At 38.2% G+C, this 15824-nt stretch overlaps 1 pseudogene across 1 annotated transcript; it reads right to left on the minus strand.

The window, feature by feature from the left end:
• Positions 1-8581: 8581 nt before the first annotated feature.
• LOC143560220 (squamosa promoter-binding-like protein 12) lies at positions 8582-10191 on the minus strand (annotated as a pseudogene). The gene is made up of 4 exons (XR_013140084.1): positions 9429-10191; positions 9196-9332; positions 8986-9110; positions 8582-8882 (listed from the first exon to the last, which is right to left on the minus strand). The product of XR_013140084.1 is annotated as a squamosa promoter-binding-like protein 12 (transcript).
• Positions 10192-15824: the final 5633 nt, after the last annotated feature.

The following is a 15824-nucleotide window of genomic DNA, read 5'->3' on the forward strand; positions in this document are numbered from 1 at the left end:
TTTCCTTCTTTTATTAACTTTATCATGTTCATACACATAAGCATACATATCATACTTACCTTATACATAGCGTTACAACCTGACAGTACGTGCAATATCCGAAGATCGTTCACGTACCATTAAGCAATCATTCATACATATCACATATATACACATATGGCATACACTTATCACTTAGGGTAAAATGTATTAACAACACATCGAGTATGCACACAGCCCCGAAAACATAACAAGGAATGGGGCTAGAAAACTCACCTGAACTCTGCCTCTCCTCCGATAGTTGTAACTCCCTTCTTTAACTGAGCTCGGCTGACTGTATAAGTTACACGTATCAATACTCGCCTGATCTAATCTGGCGGCCAAGTATTAGCTTACTTTTACTTATCGTTTATAAATTATTTTCTAATCGAACTCGACTTTAGGCGAAGTTAAACCTTAGGCGAACTTAGCTTTAGGCGAAGTTAACCCTTAGGCGAACTTAGCTTTAGGCGAAGTTAACCCTTAGGCGAACTTAGCTTTTAGGCGAAGTTGTCATCAGGCGAACTTAGCTTTTAGGCGAAGTTGTCATCAGGACGAACTTAGCTTTTAGGCGAAGTTGTCATCAAGGCGAACTAAGCTTGCAGGCGGAGTTCATCAGGCGAACTTAGCTTGCAGGCGAAGTTGTCGGCTGCAGCTACTGTTCGTTCTTAAATCCTTCGTTTCTTAACCAAATAACTCGATTTAGGTATCCACGGAATCGTCTGACCAGCGCCTACAAACCCCAACCATCAAATCGGGCCTAACATCGATGTTTAAGGGGTGGCGATTTAGGCATATAGGTTACGGGTTCTTTTAGGTTAACAATTAACCTATCAAATGCTAATCAATTCCAGTAATATTTGTTGTTTAGGTTCGTTTATAACAAACTAACACAGATCTATAATTTCCCAAATCAAACCGAACCTATACGAACGATTTCTAACTATAAACGTACCTTGAACTAGTCGAACTACGAAACCCGGTTAAGCCTTGATGTTGTTTTGGTCCGTCACGACGTTCCAGCACCAACAAGCTCGGGTTTTCGCCTTCGGATCTTGGTTTCGGGTTGTGTGTGTTTTGGTGGTGTATGGAATATGTGAGAATGAGGATTAAAATGGTGATTAATGGTATTTATATTTAGGGATCATGGGCTTAAGCCCATGGACTCTCCTTCCTTCTTTCATAACCCAAGTCCATAACCCATATCCATTACCCTAACACTAGCCCAACTCATACCAACTCCTACTCTATTTATTTATTTCCCGATAACCCGAGTAAACTTTCCCTCTATTTATTAAGTAATACAATTAATTATTTTTTGAAATTTCGGGATGTTACAGGCGGCAGCCCCTAGCAGAAAGACTAGTTTATTCTAGAGATTCCCAAAGTTTTATTCTTCCTCTCCACGCACAGGCAGATCTTAGGCTTTCTGTTCTTTGGTCGTTATCATTATGCAGCTAATCCAGTAACTGATGCTTTTTAGTAAGCTAAGCTGTTCACCTCAGTAACGCGTGGGAATCTGCCGACTTATTACAAGAAAACCCCCTCTTTATGTTTACTTCGGGGGTTCTCCTCCATCGGTCAATGTATTCTTACTTACCGAAAAGAAACACTAGTTAGGTACCGTAGGTAGAAGCATATTCCAACACTTCGGATAACCACTTGACATTGGCACCTTGGCCAGGTAGATCCGTCCCACTCTCCGGATCTCACCTTCTGCTTTTTTGGAGGTACGGGCTGACTCAGAAGGGCAGATAAAACAGAACCTGTCAGTTACGCCTTTAGGGGCCGCCACGTATAGCTTTAGTTTATGCTGTAGCATCGGTTCTTGCTCTGGTTGCACATTTCTATTATGTACTTTCTATGGGAGCGTTTTTGCTTTATTTGCAGGATTTCACTATTGGGTAGGTAAAATCTTTTGGTCGAACATATCCTGAAACTTTAGGTCAAATCCATTTTTGGATCACTTTTTTCGAGGTTAATCCGACCTTCTTTCCCATGCATTTCTTAGGCTTTCGGGTATGCCACGGTCGCATTCCAGATTATCCAGATGCTTACGCTGAAAGAATGCCCTTAGCAGTTCTGGCTCTTATATATCTGTATTGGGATTTGTCGTTTCTTCGTGGTCGTAAACAATCACTTTCAAGCAGTGGAAACAACAAAAGATGCGCTCCAAGTCCTTGGGCCTGTTGAACAGAATCCAACCACACCGGAATGGATGGTACAAAGTCCTCCAGCTTTTCATACTTTTGGAGAACTTCCAGCTATCAAGGAGACGAAACAGCTCTGTGAAGTAAAAGAAAAAAAGTCGCCGATTGCTACTAAGAACCTAACAGAACTTTTCAAAATTGAAAACGGATCAGTCGACCTGGTCTACGAATCTATTCTAACTATCAACGAATTCTTCAAATTTTAGGTGGGATGGGGATTGTAATTATTTTTACTTCTCGAGGTATAATGACATACCGGGAGGCTAGATTCGAAGGAATCGGCGGATAAATTTTGTGTTATATATGGTAATCCTTCTGATATCCGAATTAGATCCTAAATTTACTTATTTGTGAAAAAAAAGAAAGGGCGGGTTGTATAATCTCACTCCTCCCCCATTAGTTGATACTTCAAGGAGGTTTTATCCGGAATGAAAATAAAAGAAAATTCAAAGAAAAAAAAGGCTTTCGTCGTCTTTTTCCCGCTTTCACCTTCGATTGCGAAGGGCTTTTTTCCCGGTTTTCAATTCCTCTCCGGCGAGGTTTGAACTTCGCGTTGGTGGGAAGGCCTTCCCCCGATTCGCATCTTCCCGTCCAGCAAAGAAAGTGAAGGGGGAGCGGACAGCGAGTTGGAGGACGCTGCAGAACCGCGTGATTGATCCATCTGCGCTATTCCCTAATTGAAGAAAGTTGTTAAAGCCTTCAGAGCCTCAGTCCCTACCCATTTTTTTTTATGAAAGCTGACTAGCAATCGCTCGTTTTTCTTATTAGCATGAGATTGGATGTTAATAATGAAATAAATATATATATATATATATATATATATATATATATATATATTAGAAGAGAAGGGCAATCCCCGTGGAATTCCTTTTGATTTCCGATGGATAACAAGCCATCTTTCTCGCTTTCGCTCTTTCTCCCAATCAGTCGCGAGGGTTCCGGGCATGAGAACGCAAGTGCCGGAATCAAACAAAAGGTCCGAACGTCGAGGACGAAAGAGAAAATGCTCCGCGGGGAAGTCGTTTCCATCTAGGATAGCGTATTCGTGCCGGTTAGACGTCGGCCATGAAATCCATCACTATACCGAGCAAATCATGGGCATTCACATCTCGGCCAAAGGGAACTGTGCGCGATTCTCTCGTGAATCGCCTTCAGCAAGGTATGGCATTCAGGGTCTTAACCCAGGGATAAATCTTTCTTCATAGATACAAGACATTCGTTGCTGATCTAAAAAAGATCTTCTCCCGTGGGTGTTAGCGGACGTTTTTCATTTTCACTCGGTCCTTACTTCCCAAAGCAAAGGTTTTTTTTAGGTTTACTTTGGAAAGGCGCTAAACAGGCCTATAGGTTCGCCTTTCTATTTATAATAGAAGAAGTCTAATAGAATTAGTATAAAGTCTATATAATTAGCCAAATCGTCTGAAGCATGAACAGAATCGCCTTTGTTCCGAAGGCCTAGCGAGTTAAGCGAGTTCCTTTTTTCTTTTTTCAAAGGCAGTCCTTTTCTTTCCCCGGACCGATGACTCGCTTGTTCAGTACTGCTAACTATTATTGGAGGATTCCGTCCCCTCGGGACTACCAGTAGCTTCGGTTGTTGAATCTCGTGCAAGTTAGGTTGTGGTTGTATTGGCTGCAAGCGGAACGTAGGCGCTTTAGGTGTGTGTTGGCCTTGCACTCTCGCGTCGTGTAATGTCGTATGTATGATAGAGGTGGTGTGGTGATTGACCTCAATGCTAATGGTTATCCCCAAGGTTCAACGAATGAAAGAAGCTATGCTATGATCGTACCCGGATAGAGATGATAGTCTTCCTCTGATGTCTCCAAGCCGGCCATAATCGAATCGATAGGCGAAGCAGCCAATAGCAGTCTGTTCTCGCCTATCGATAGATAGCAGGTTGCTTCCAAGCTCAAACCATTTGAAACGGAATTGCTACTTTTTTCTTGTTATTGATAGAGTGGTATTCTCCGCCCCTGTCAAATAAAGTAGAGGGAGAGTCTTTCTCCAATGAGAATAAAGAAAGTTTTTGGGCAAGACAAGAAAGGAACTCGCCCTTTGACACCAAGGGATAAGAGCGGATTGCTGGCGATGAGACTTGGTGAAGGGAATCTATGAGAGAAGGTTCTCGACGAACCGGGTTCCGACCGAATAGAGCGCGGAGCCAACGAGTTCAGTCGAACAACGTAACGAGTCTAAGGGCGCTTGAAAGGAATGGACGGGCGAAGGAAAATGAAATATGAAAAAAAGATGCTTTGGGAGTGTGAGATAGGCGGACGGGGAGTACGCAGTCCGAACAACCGCAGGGGCTTCCAGCAGTGATAGCTGAACTAACCAGATGGGCCGCCAAAACCTGGAGCTGACAATGAAATCGGAAATAAACGTCGGACCCCGGCTATCCGAAGAAGGCAGACTGAAGCGGAGGAGCAGAAAATGCAACACAACAAGGGGCGAACCAAAGGCTTGCGCGAAGGAAGAAGCGAATCAATCAGAATGGAGACAGGGAGGAGAGGTAAAAGATAGATTTTCGAGCCTGAACATATAAGCAACCTTCTATCTGGCCTCTGTACCAGTAGTGGAGTGGCTTGCTATTTTCAATCAGAAAAGGAAGATTGAGCAATGCAAAGGAGAAAGAAGTTGTCCCCTCTTCTCTGGTAACCCGCCGCCGCATATGTCGAAAAAGAGGGAGCGGGGAAGGAAGAACAACCGTTTTACTTTGGCACATGAGGGTGGCGGGTTTGGCTAGGTAACATAATGGAAATGTATCGGACTGCAAATCCTGGAATGACGGTTCGACCCCGTCCTTGGCCTCGAGGAGTGGTGGTCCAAGGGGCAGAGCCCCTGGCTTGGGTCAAGCTGCTAGGTCAGCTTGGAAAAATTTTATTTCTATTAATTGTCTTATCACTTTTTCATTAGGATTTTAAATTATTATCTAATTCGTCATCTCATTTGCTATAACGAATTAAGTCTAATTCGTTATCAGATCACACTCTAATTCGTTATCCAGATCACATTCTAATCCGTTATCCAGATCACATTTTAATTCGTTATCCAGCTTAATTCTTTATCTTAGTTCGTTAACCCATTTGCTATAACGAATTAAGTCCGATTCGTCAACTGGTTCGTTAGCTGTTTCGTTATTCTGGTCCGTTAGCTAATTCGTTATCTGGTCATCACCTGGTTCGTCATTCTGATTCGTTATCTCAGTTCGTTAGCCTAATTCGTTATCTTGGCGTGACATGATTCATTATCTTAATGTAACGAATGGGTAGATAACGAATTTAGGCTCATTCGTTATCAAGTCACACGAATGAGTCCCATTCGTTATGAACGCGTAATGAATTGACCAATTACAACGAATCATCCCTGTTTCCAGACTTTGACTCAGAGGTCAAAGTCAAAATTGATAAGAACAAATAACAGTCAACAGGTATTAGATCTGCAATACTCCTTCGTTTCTTAACCAGATATCATGATTTAGGTATCATTGGAATCGTCTATGCAGCGCCTACAAACCCTAACCATTCAATCGTTCAAAACATCGGGTTTACATGGTGCGATTTATGTATATATATATTACGGGTCTTCATGCTAACAATTAGCCTATCAAACCGTAATCAATTTCAGTAAGTTTAGCTTCGATGGATTCGTTTTTACCATACTACAACAGATCTATGATTTCTAGACTAAATCCGAACTTAAGCGAACAAGTTCTCAATATAAACGTACCTTAAACGAGTAGGTTTACGAACACGGTCTAGTCTTGATGTTGTTTTGGTGCGTCACAACGATCTAGCACCAGCGGGTTCGGGTTTCCACCTTCGGATCTTGGCTCGGGATTCGGATAATGTTTGTGTGTGTTTATCAAGGTATAGGCTATGGTGTAGAGATGGATAAAAATGAAAAGGATTAGGGTTTAATGGGTATTTACTCCCTTAAGCGCATGGACCTAAGGCCCATCTTTCCCTTTTGGTCCATAATTAATTTCATCTAAAAAAGCCTACTTACCCTATCATATTTTATTATTATTATTAACCGAACGGAAAAATTGGGATGTTACATAGCTCGAGGGAAACATGCTTCTGGGCTTCAACTAGCACATGCTGGGTAAAAGTCTAAAAGAGGAAGACTCGGGAGTAAAAGGATGAAACTAGAGGGTAATGTTCAATATGTAGAGATTTGTATATTTTCATTATGTAAAGGCAGACACAGTCAACTTAAACCTAGTTTTTCAATATTATTACTTAAACCTAGTTTTTCAATATTATTCTCTTCATGATCACTGTTCTCTTTAGAGTGTTATCTTGAACTCTCAAACAATCTCAAAGTTCACTAAATGGATGTATGGAATTGCTTATTTTCATCAACTTATAACTTACAAACTCTTTGATAAAGTAATAAGGTGTTTGGGTTTGATTATATTGTGAGAGGAAAAATTCCATAAATTACATTTTGTAACTTACTAACTTAATAAAAAGTTATAAGAAGGCAAAATAAGAAATCCCAAACACCCCCTAAGGGTTCCAACATATAGAATACAACTACTGAATAATAATATAATTTTCTTTATGTATTTTGATTTGTTGTGAATAGGTTCTAGGCGTGTCTAATCTTCTCACGCCTTAAATGAGAAATTAATAGCAAATACATGGATGAACACAGGAACTATACGAGATTTGTACGTTTTGTTGACGATATTAAACAAAAGGATCATAGGCTAGAGAATATTGACGTAATAGTCAAAAAAAATTGTTACTACAAAGAGAGAACAAATGTTGTTTTTTCTAGTTTCTCCATTTGTGGCTTTCTTTTTAGTGTAATAATTAAAAGTTCGAAACATCTAATCTCCGTTCAAAAGAAAAAGAAAAAAAAAATCTAACCATGTGACTCCACCATGTGGATAGAGATTTCCATCAGTCCGTCAAATCAATAATCAATTTGAATTTTCTGATTGCATTAATTCAATTTGGACCATTGATTTTACAATTGCGTTCTTTTTGCGGAATTAATATTGGATTTCTTGCTTATTTGGTGGGAAAATCACCCAATGAGGAAAAGCCTAACAAAACATGAGAAACGTATAACATGTACTGTTTTATGAAAAATAAGAGCTTTAGAGTGTGACACGTGGATAAATGTCTATGCTGTACGGTTTTCTTTGATAGTCATATCCATAGACGAACCAAAGATTAGCTAATACGAGACATTTTTCAGAGGAAAAGTCTACCTAGACGCCTTATTCAGGGAAAACAACTAGCGACAACACCGAAATGGCTCGTTGTAAAACTGACGAATTTTCCTTAAAGCAACGTCCGACTTCGTCTTGTGAGCTCGTTTTGCAAAAAAATTGCAAGGTGCTGAGAGCAAAAAACGAAGGTGCATGCTATGAAGGCACCAAAGCTTTAAATTAAAGACGAAGCCTATACGACGACAACAAAAAACAATGATTATATATTATCTGAATAAATGTATTGTTGTTTTTAAGTTTTTTTGTCTTCCGGTGGCATTTGTCGTTTAAATCCATTTTACTTAATACCGTGACTTTATAAATGTTTTAGGATGTAATAAATTATTTAAACTCTTTTAAAAAAAAACCGTTAATTTAACCAAGTTACAAGTTAATCATTTTGGTTAATAACCTACCGGTTTTTCAATAATCGGGTCTGACCATTTGATCGAAAATCGGTTTCATTTTGTATCCGATATTCCTAAAACGGTATTTGCGCCACTAGTTTAGGGTCAAAGTAACTATGCAACGTTTGGTTTAACTGTTTTCAGTGTCACATAGCTTACTTACATTTGGGAATTGGGACCTTACTGGGCTTTTGATGAGTAGGCCCAACTTTATAAAAACCTATTAGGCTTTTGAAGTATAACACAATAAGCGGAAAACAAACTATATATTATTATTTTTCTATATAATTTGTAGCATTTCTTTTTATTTATATATATTTTCTTTAAAGCCAAATTTCTTGTAATTCCTAGAACTCAAAACTAAAATATTTGGATGTTTAAGAGACAAAGCCAGTGGGCCACCAACCCGAGCACTATTTATAGCATTTCTTAATATCCAACATATTCGCTTCCAAGTATATCTTAAACATGAAATATCAAATATACATGTCTCCAACTTTAGAGCATAGAAGTAACGTTTACCATATTGGATCTCAATTGATTTAGTTTTACTTTCAACTTCAATGATTAATAAAGATCAAAAGGTTCTTAATGTACCGATAAATACGCCAAAATCTCAACCATAACACCAATAAAGTCGATGGTTGACCAATACCTCTCCGACTTAAAACTATAGACAACCAACTGGGAAATTTAGAAGACAGAAATAAGATAACCATGTGAAGCTTCCAGCTCACAAGGGCTTGAAGATTTCATCCATTGGATTCGCATACTGAATCCCATGCGGTCCTTTGAAAACACGAGAATCTTGAAACTGAATGTGGTGTCAACCGACTGCTGGTTAACCTGCCAGTATTCAGATGGCAACCCGTGATGAACCGAATGCATTCCCTGTTGACCCATGGTCAGACCACTTGTATACATGGGTTGACCGAGCCCACTGAAATCTAACTCACATGAACCCCATGAGCTGTTTGACAGAAGAGAGAGAGCACGGCGAAAATCAAGTCCGTCTGCATTGGAACCTACATAGTATATATAAACCATACAGTAATTAACCCGTCACACGTATAATGTTTTAGCCAATTCTCCTTAATATCATCAATCACAATAAGGGGAAAAGAAAACCTTGATGAAAAACGCCGGCTGCGGTGCTGTGTGTTGTGGGTTTGTTTCCCAAACAGAATTCAAAGCAGGTTTAGTTTGGACCAGAGGAACATTGTTAAACATGTAACCCAATTGTTGCTGCCCGCCTGTAAATGCAAAAGCATAATAATAAGTTACATGATTATCAGATTATATGATATTTTAATTTTAATATGAAGATGATTTGAGTACCATAAAACGATGAAGACAAATTGCCTGAGTTAAAGTGGATTGTTTCCTGCTGTGGCTTACGACGACGAGCATTGTGATTTGAAAGCCGTCGGCGGCAGCTCCTCTTCTTCCCATCAAACTCTGACAACCCATGAAATCTGCACCAGTCGTCGAAACATATTTAACAAATACAAAAACTGTGTTATTACTATAATAAACTACTTTTAAAGTAACTTCTATAAAAAAAAGCTTACCGGTTACATTGTTGGCAGAACCGTCTTTCAAGACCAGCCACGACAACTTTTAAGGATTTTGAATGAATTTCACAAACTCGATGTTTCTTGTGATACTCTTTAGCAGACGAAAGATCAAGGTCGCACCCTTCAACTTGACATCTCGCAATCGCTGTACTCTTGTGCGACAATTTAACTTTCTTCACATTTGATAAAGATGACCCTTGAACATTTGGGACATTTGAGGAAGAACATGTTTTGGAATTGGAATTGCTGCTAGCAAAACCGTTCTCAAAGTACGTTCGTTTAAACCGATTGATTGATCGGAAGAGCAAACAGAAGTCTCCAATGATGGAGAGTTTCCATTAATCTTCTTCTGGAAACTTCTAGAGAGTTCAGGTGAGAAATTTGATGTTGTCAATGTTAACAACTGTAGAAAGATTAAACGACCCGTCAACGTCTTCCGATGAATGTAGCTTCTTTGGACTCGAAATTGCAACCTCTTTTGAATTGAAAATATCATTGTTTTCCCAATCCCACTTTGGGTTCCACTCCATATCTGGAAAATGATTTGTTTCTAATTTAGTGATTTCTATAAGTATATTTTTTATGTATGCTAAAAGATAAATAAAATCAACCATATTTTTCATAAAGAGCCCAGTTCCTACAATATAAAGCTATACAAATTACAAAATATGAAAATCAGATTACAAACACACAACTGAATGAATCTACAGGTGCAAACAATCCGAGCCATTTGTTTAGCTACTTGAGATCAGCTCGTTAAAAGCTCGAGGATCTTAAACGAGCTTAATAAACGAGCCCGAGCTTCATTTGTGAAGCTCAGGCAGGGTCGTGAGCCCAAACAAGCCCATTACTTATATAATTTATATTTAATATAAATAATATAGTTTTCATAATAACTATTAATATATGAAAGATTACGATGATAATAATAATAATAATAATAATAATAATAATAAGTAAATCATATATATTATGTTATATACATAATCCGTTATTAGTTACTGATACTAATTTTGCCCCAATTTTAGCTAAAAATAAGCCAACAGAAGTTAAACTGAATGAAAAATATTATCGGTCCCAATCAGATTTAGAAAGTGAAAACAAAAAGTGCATTGTTAAGCGTCGTTTTCTAAATAATAAAAAGAGCAGATCGTTTCAACTGCTCGTCAGTATGATATGAAAATAATAAAAGCGATATAACAAAAGAGGAAGGATAATAATAATAATAATAATAATAATAATAATAATAATAATAATAATAATAATAATAATAATAAGAGGTTACCAATCACAGGATTAAACAGATTATTGCTTTACCAAATGAAGAAACAAACTTAGAGGATGAGAGAGAGAGAAGATTGGTTTTTTTTAGTAGGTGTGAGATGACAAGAGAAGAGAATAGCGTTTTGAATCTGCAGTGAAGGAAGGCAGCTAGCTGTATAAAAATCTGGGAGGAGGAACAAGACAAAATGAGACTCATTTCTAGAAATCGACAAATGCCATGTATAATTGTATATGCTCATATCTTTTATGGGACTAATTTAGAGATTTTTTTTTTAAAATTAAGGTATTCAAAAATGAAATTATTATATCCATGTAGTAAAGTTTTTATATATGATTTATTAGAGATTGTTTTAAGAGTCGCGGCTTTGAAACGAAGATGTTGATGCGACCGATGTTCTTTATCGTTTGGTGGTAGCAGTTTCATAAGGAAATTCTAGATATTAATGGCTGATAAAGTTGTGATCAAAGAAAAAAAATTAAGCCGACGATAATAATAGAGTAGAATGTAATCATATCCTAAAAGAAATTGAAAACCCGTTTGTAAAATCAATTTAATATTTTAACAGTTGAGTCTACGGTCTGTGATGACCGATCTTCTCCGGCACGATTAGTATAAAAAAGTTATATATAACTTATATTAAGATAAAGGTTTACAAAATAACTATTTGATGTGATGAAAAGAATGTTGAGAGTTGAAAAAAGAGATTTTGAGTTTAAATTTTTGGAGTGACAATTTTTTGTTTTATAATTCTAGAGACCCATTTATCTTTATTTATCCTTAGCCTTAGAAATTTTAAGGGTTGACGGTTCTGGTTGAGTCGAGTCATGAACATTATAACAATATATATATATGCTTGTAATATCTCTCACCAAAGAAATATTAATACTTTTTCTAATAATCTAATAAATCAAAACATTTAAGAGAATATAAACACGAATATATTTAATTGATTTTGAGGTTAAAAAATATATATAAAATACACCAAAGGTTGAGCATCGTATGGTCCCCTCAAAGGCATCAAGAGGTAATTATGTACATGCGACTTTGAAAACACAAAAGAATCGCTAGATATTGAAGTTAAAAACACATGTAATGATTTTTCTTTTCTCTCAAGTGAATATTGACTTTTCTTTTCTTTTTTCAACTTTTTTTCCCTTGTTTTTCCCTTCTAAAGTAGCTAATATTAATTTAATAATTATAAAAAGATAAGGTTCGAAGATTCGCACGCCAAAATTATTTAATTAACAACTTGCAAACAGTTGACAGTTACGAGTAATTATATTTAATCATAAATCTTTTTAAATAATCTTAGTTCAGATTCGATCACCTGTAGAGAGAATATGTATTTTTCAATAAGATCTTATTTAGGAGAATATAATATGATATTTACAAAGGACTAAAGGATCAAAATCTAGACTCTAGGTGTATGTTTTGAGTAGTAACATGTGTTATCATATTGCTTGATAAGAATTGATTTCGCTTAAAGTTGTGATTCAATCTCGTATTGAAACAATTTGATGGCCCATGCGAGCTTTTAATCTGACAAAACTCGGAGAGATTACTCAAGAACGAAAATGTATGTCTGCAAATTTAGTTTTGACTTGTTTGATGTATATTTTGATTCATTTTGATAACCCAAGTCGATCCAGTTGCATATAATTGATACTGATGAATCTAAAATCGCCACCATTCATCCTCTTTTATTCATGTGATCCTTGGTTAACTTTAAGCAAAGTCATATTGTAGTCATAAGGAACATTTGCATAAATGAAAATGTCACGACGATTAAATTTTCATCTTAGTATGTTACACATTCCAAATCTTCAGATATCAGGGTGTCTCTACGGGTTAAACTCTTGACATGCATAGTGAATGCATGAAGATAATATACACAAAATCCACATATTCATATGTTCTAACTTGACACTATCTTTTACTAGTCTTGTGAGTTGTGTCATAATCCTTAAATAAGCATATCAAAACAAAGTCCAGTTTCTTGAAAGGACTAACTTCATGCTCATATAAGTAATTATTTTAGGGGGTGTTTGTTTTTTCTTCAAACATCTTCAAGGGAGCTAATGTCTGCACGCGCGCAGATATTACCCTTGAAGACTGTTTGTTTTTTTTCTTAAAACAGATCTTAAGTTATCTTCTTTCATCTTAAAAGAAAAACAAAGAAATCTTGCTTAAAACATCTTCGCAAAAAAATCATACTCTTATCCCTTTGAAGCCACCCTCTCATCCACTCCTCCCACCACCGTCCGCCACCACCACCATCCCCCACTGCCACCGTCCACCACCATCCACCGCCACTACCCACCGTCCGCCGCCACTACCAGCATCCACCACCACTACCCATCGTCCGCCACCACCACCACCACCACCATCCATCACAGCCACCACCAATCACCACCGTCCACCACCCACCACAACCGTTCATCACCACCACCACCCACTGTCGGACGCCATCACCGTCAACTACCACCGTCCACCACCCACCAAAACCGTCCATTACCACCACCCACTGTCCACCACCACCATCCATCGCCACTACCCACCGTCCGCCGCCACAATTTTATTATTATATTTTCTATGTAACTTAAATAAATGACTTCTATCTTGTGAGATAAGTTTGACAGTTATGCAGACAGTGTCAGCTTATAAAAACAAACAGTCTTATATTTTCAGCTTGCAGATCTTCAGACCACATCTTCAGTTGCAGACATGAAAACAGATAAAATCAGCTTGCAGACAGTTTATGTCTGCAAAAACAAACAGCACCTTAGTCATGCATCTGCGTATATAATTACAAATTAGGGAAAATGGTCCTTGAGTTATCCAAGCCACATAATACGTGTGTTTTGTTTATTTTACTAGCAGTGGCGGACCCAAGAATTATTTTCTTGGGGGCGACATCGGGACCTAACACTAATCTTAATGGGGGCGATCGGGATTTTCACATACAAATAACACTAAAAAAAAATTAATGTGGGCGGCCGCCCCCCCCCCCCCCCAACCTCTACATAGGTCCGCCCCTGTTTACTAGTCATTAACTTTAAAAGAAAAAACCCTCAAATCTTTTAATTTTCTTGTTGATAAATGTTGACCGAGAGTTTTGAGGATCGACCTGGCTAATCTTGGCTTGAACATGGATGCATTCCCGAAATATACGCATGTGTTTTATGGGAGATAAGCAGGCATGCATGCTTTGTTGGGTAAATTAATTATAGTTAATGATGTGGATTAACATTAAACAATTGTTTTTTCTAGCAATTTGACATGTTCAACTACCTATGTTGGTGCAAATTAAGGTTAATCTGGGACCACTTAAGTCCATGTGTTAACTTATATAACATGGCTCCAGGTGGAAATAATTTCGAAGATTAAGGTAGATCTAAAAAGTAAATAATAAAATGTCTATTTATTTGAAAGTACTTAATGTTAATCTTTTTTATATTTATATGAACGAGCATACATCCCTTAAGATGTACTCATAAAAATCATCTAATGTCTAATTTGTTGAATTCGTAGCCATAAAAATTAAATGATCAGAAATGATAAACAACATGTGTTATTAACCAAGAGTTCATCGACCGTTAACTTTAATATTAGACACTATGCAATACCCATGTAGCTTTCAAATGCACCATAGTGCATCTACACAAATTTTTGAGATTTTGTAAGACAGAATTACAAATTTTGTCCTTTAAAAATAGCCAAAAACCGGTTCGTGTCCTTTTCTAAGTTTCCTTGCAGGCGGTGTACTTTAAACTTTTTTTTCCTACAAGTTTTGTCCTTTACGCTAACTGGGTTAGAAAAAGTCAGTTAAATGCCCTCACGTGAGACGCATGTGAGGGCATTTTTGTCTTTTTGCCTACCCTTCTTCTTCTTCTTCTTCTGTATCTATTAACACATTGATATAAACTCTCTCTCTCTCCTCTCTCTCCCTCTCCCCCTGTTACACTCCGGCAGCCACCGCCATCTTCACTCTCTCTCACACTTCTTTCTCTCTCTCTGGCCACCACCAGGTCCACCGCCATCACAGCATCCGGCGACCACCCACACCACCGGACATTCAATCTCCATCTCTATTCTCTCTCTACTCTAGCTGCAACCTCCATAACCATGGCCGGATTGATGAAACTGGCCGCTGGAAAACACACACCTATATCACCTACCTTGTTCATCCACCCATCCCCACCATTGCTCCACATCATCTTCATCATCGTCATCCAATCTATCACCACCACAACATCGACCACCATCTAAAGGATTTCATCAACCAAAAAAAATCGATGAATCTGTGAGCTTTGGTCTAGGTCGCTACCGCCGCGGCTTGTTGCCGACTGCCACCACTACCCACCACCTACCGCCGCCACCATCACCTTCAATCTCACCCACAAAATCAAACCATCATCATCCCAATCCAAATTCATTTCAATTCAATCGAAAACCCTAAAAATGATCGGTTCCGATCACCACAAACAACAACCCTCAATCTACAACCGATCTTACACCATCAATTCAACCTCAGCCATCGATTACCCACTAAAACCCTCACCTAATTCCACCCTTAATCGCTCCGAATCCGTCAAGAAACCCTCCGATTCAATTTCAACCTGAAACCTGTTTTGACCTGGAAAAAAGAAAGAAAGAAGAAAACCCTAAAATCACAACCGTCTTGTAACCGCAACAATCGAAATCAGAACCACAATCGGACTACTGCCACCGTCACACCGCCGCCTAGGGTTTCCCAAAGATACCCGGCAACAGTAGATCAGATGGAAAATAGGCGATAATAGCCAGGCAAGATAACAGTGGTGGCTAGAGGTGCAAGATGACGGTACGGGGGACAAATACAGTTGTAACCCGGCATCAGTAGAATCGAAATCGATTAGGGTTTGTATGTTAAAACCATGCGATAGTAGAACCGGCGATGGTGGAGGCATCGATTAAGGTGATGGAGAAGAAGAGTGGGAGGTATGGTGATGAAATGTGTGTGTGTGTTAATAGATACAGAAGAAGAAGAAGAAGAAGAAGAAGAAGAAGAAGGGTAGGCAAAAAGACAAAAATGCCCTCACATGCGTCTCACGTGAGGGCATTTA

Source organism: Bidens hawaiensis, unplaced genomic scaffold (assembly GCF_021521415.1).
Source record: "Bidens hawaiensis isolate Kalapana, Puna unplaced genomic scaffold, B.hawaiensis_p1.1 tig00020241_1, whole genome shotgun sequence".
Taxonomy (NCBI): Eukaryota; Viridiplantae; Streptophyta; class Magnoliopsida; order Asterales; family Asteraceae; genus Bidens; species Bidens hawaiensis.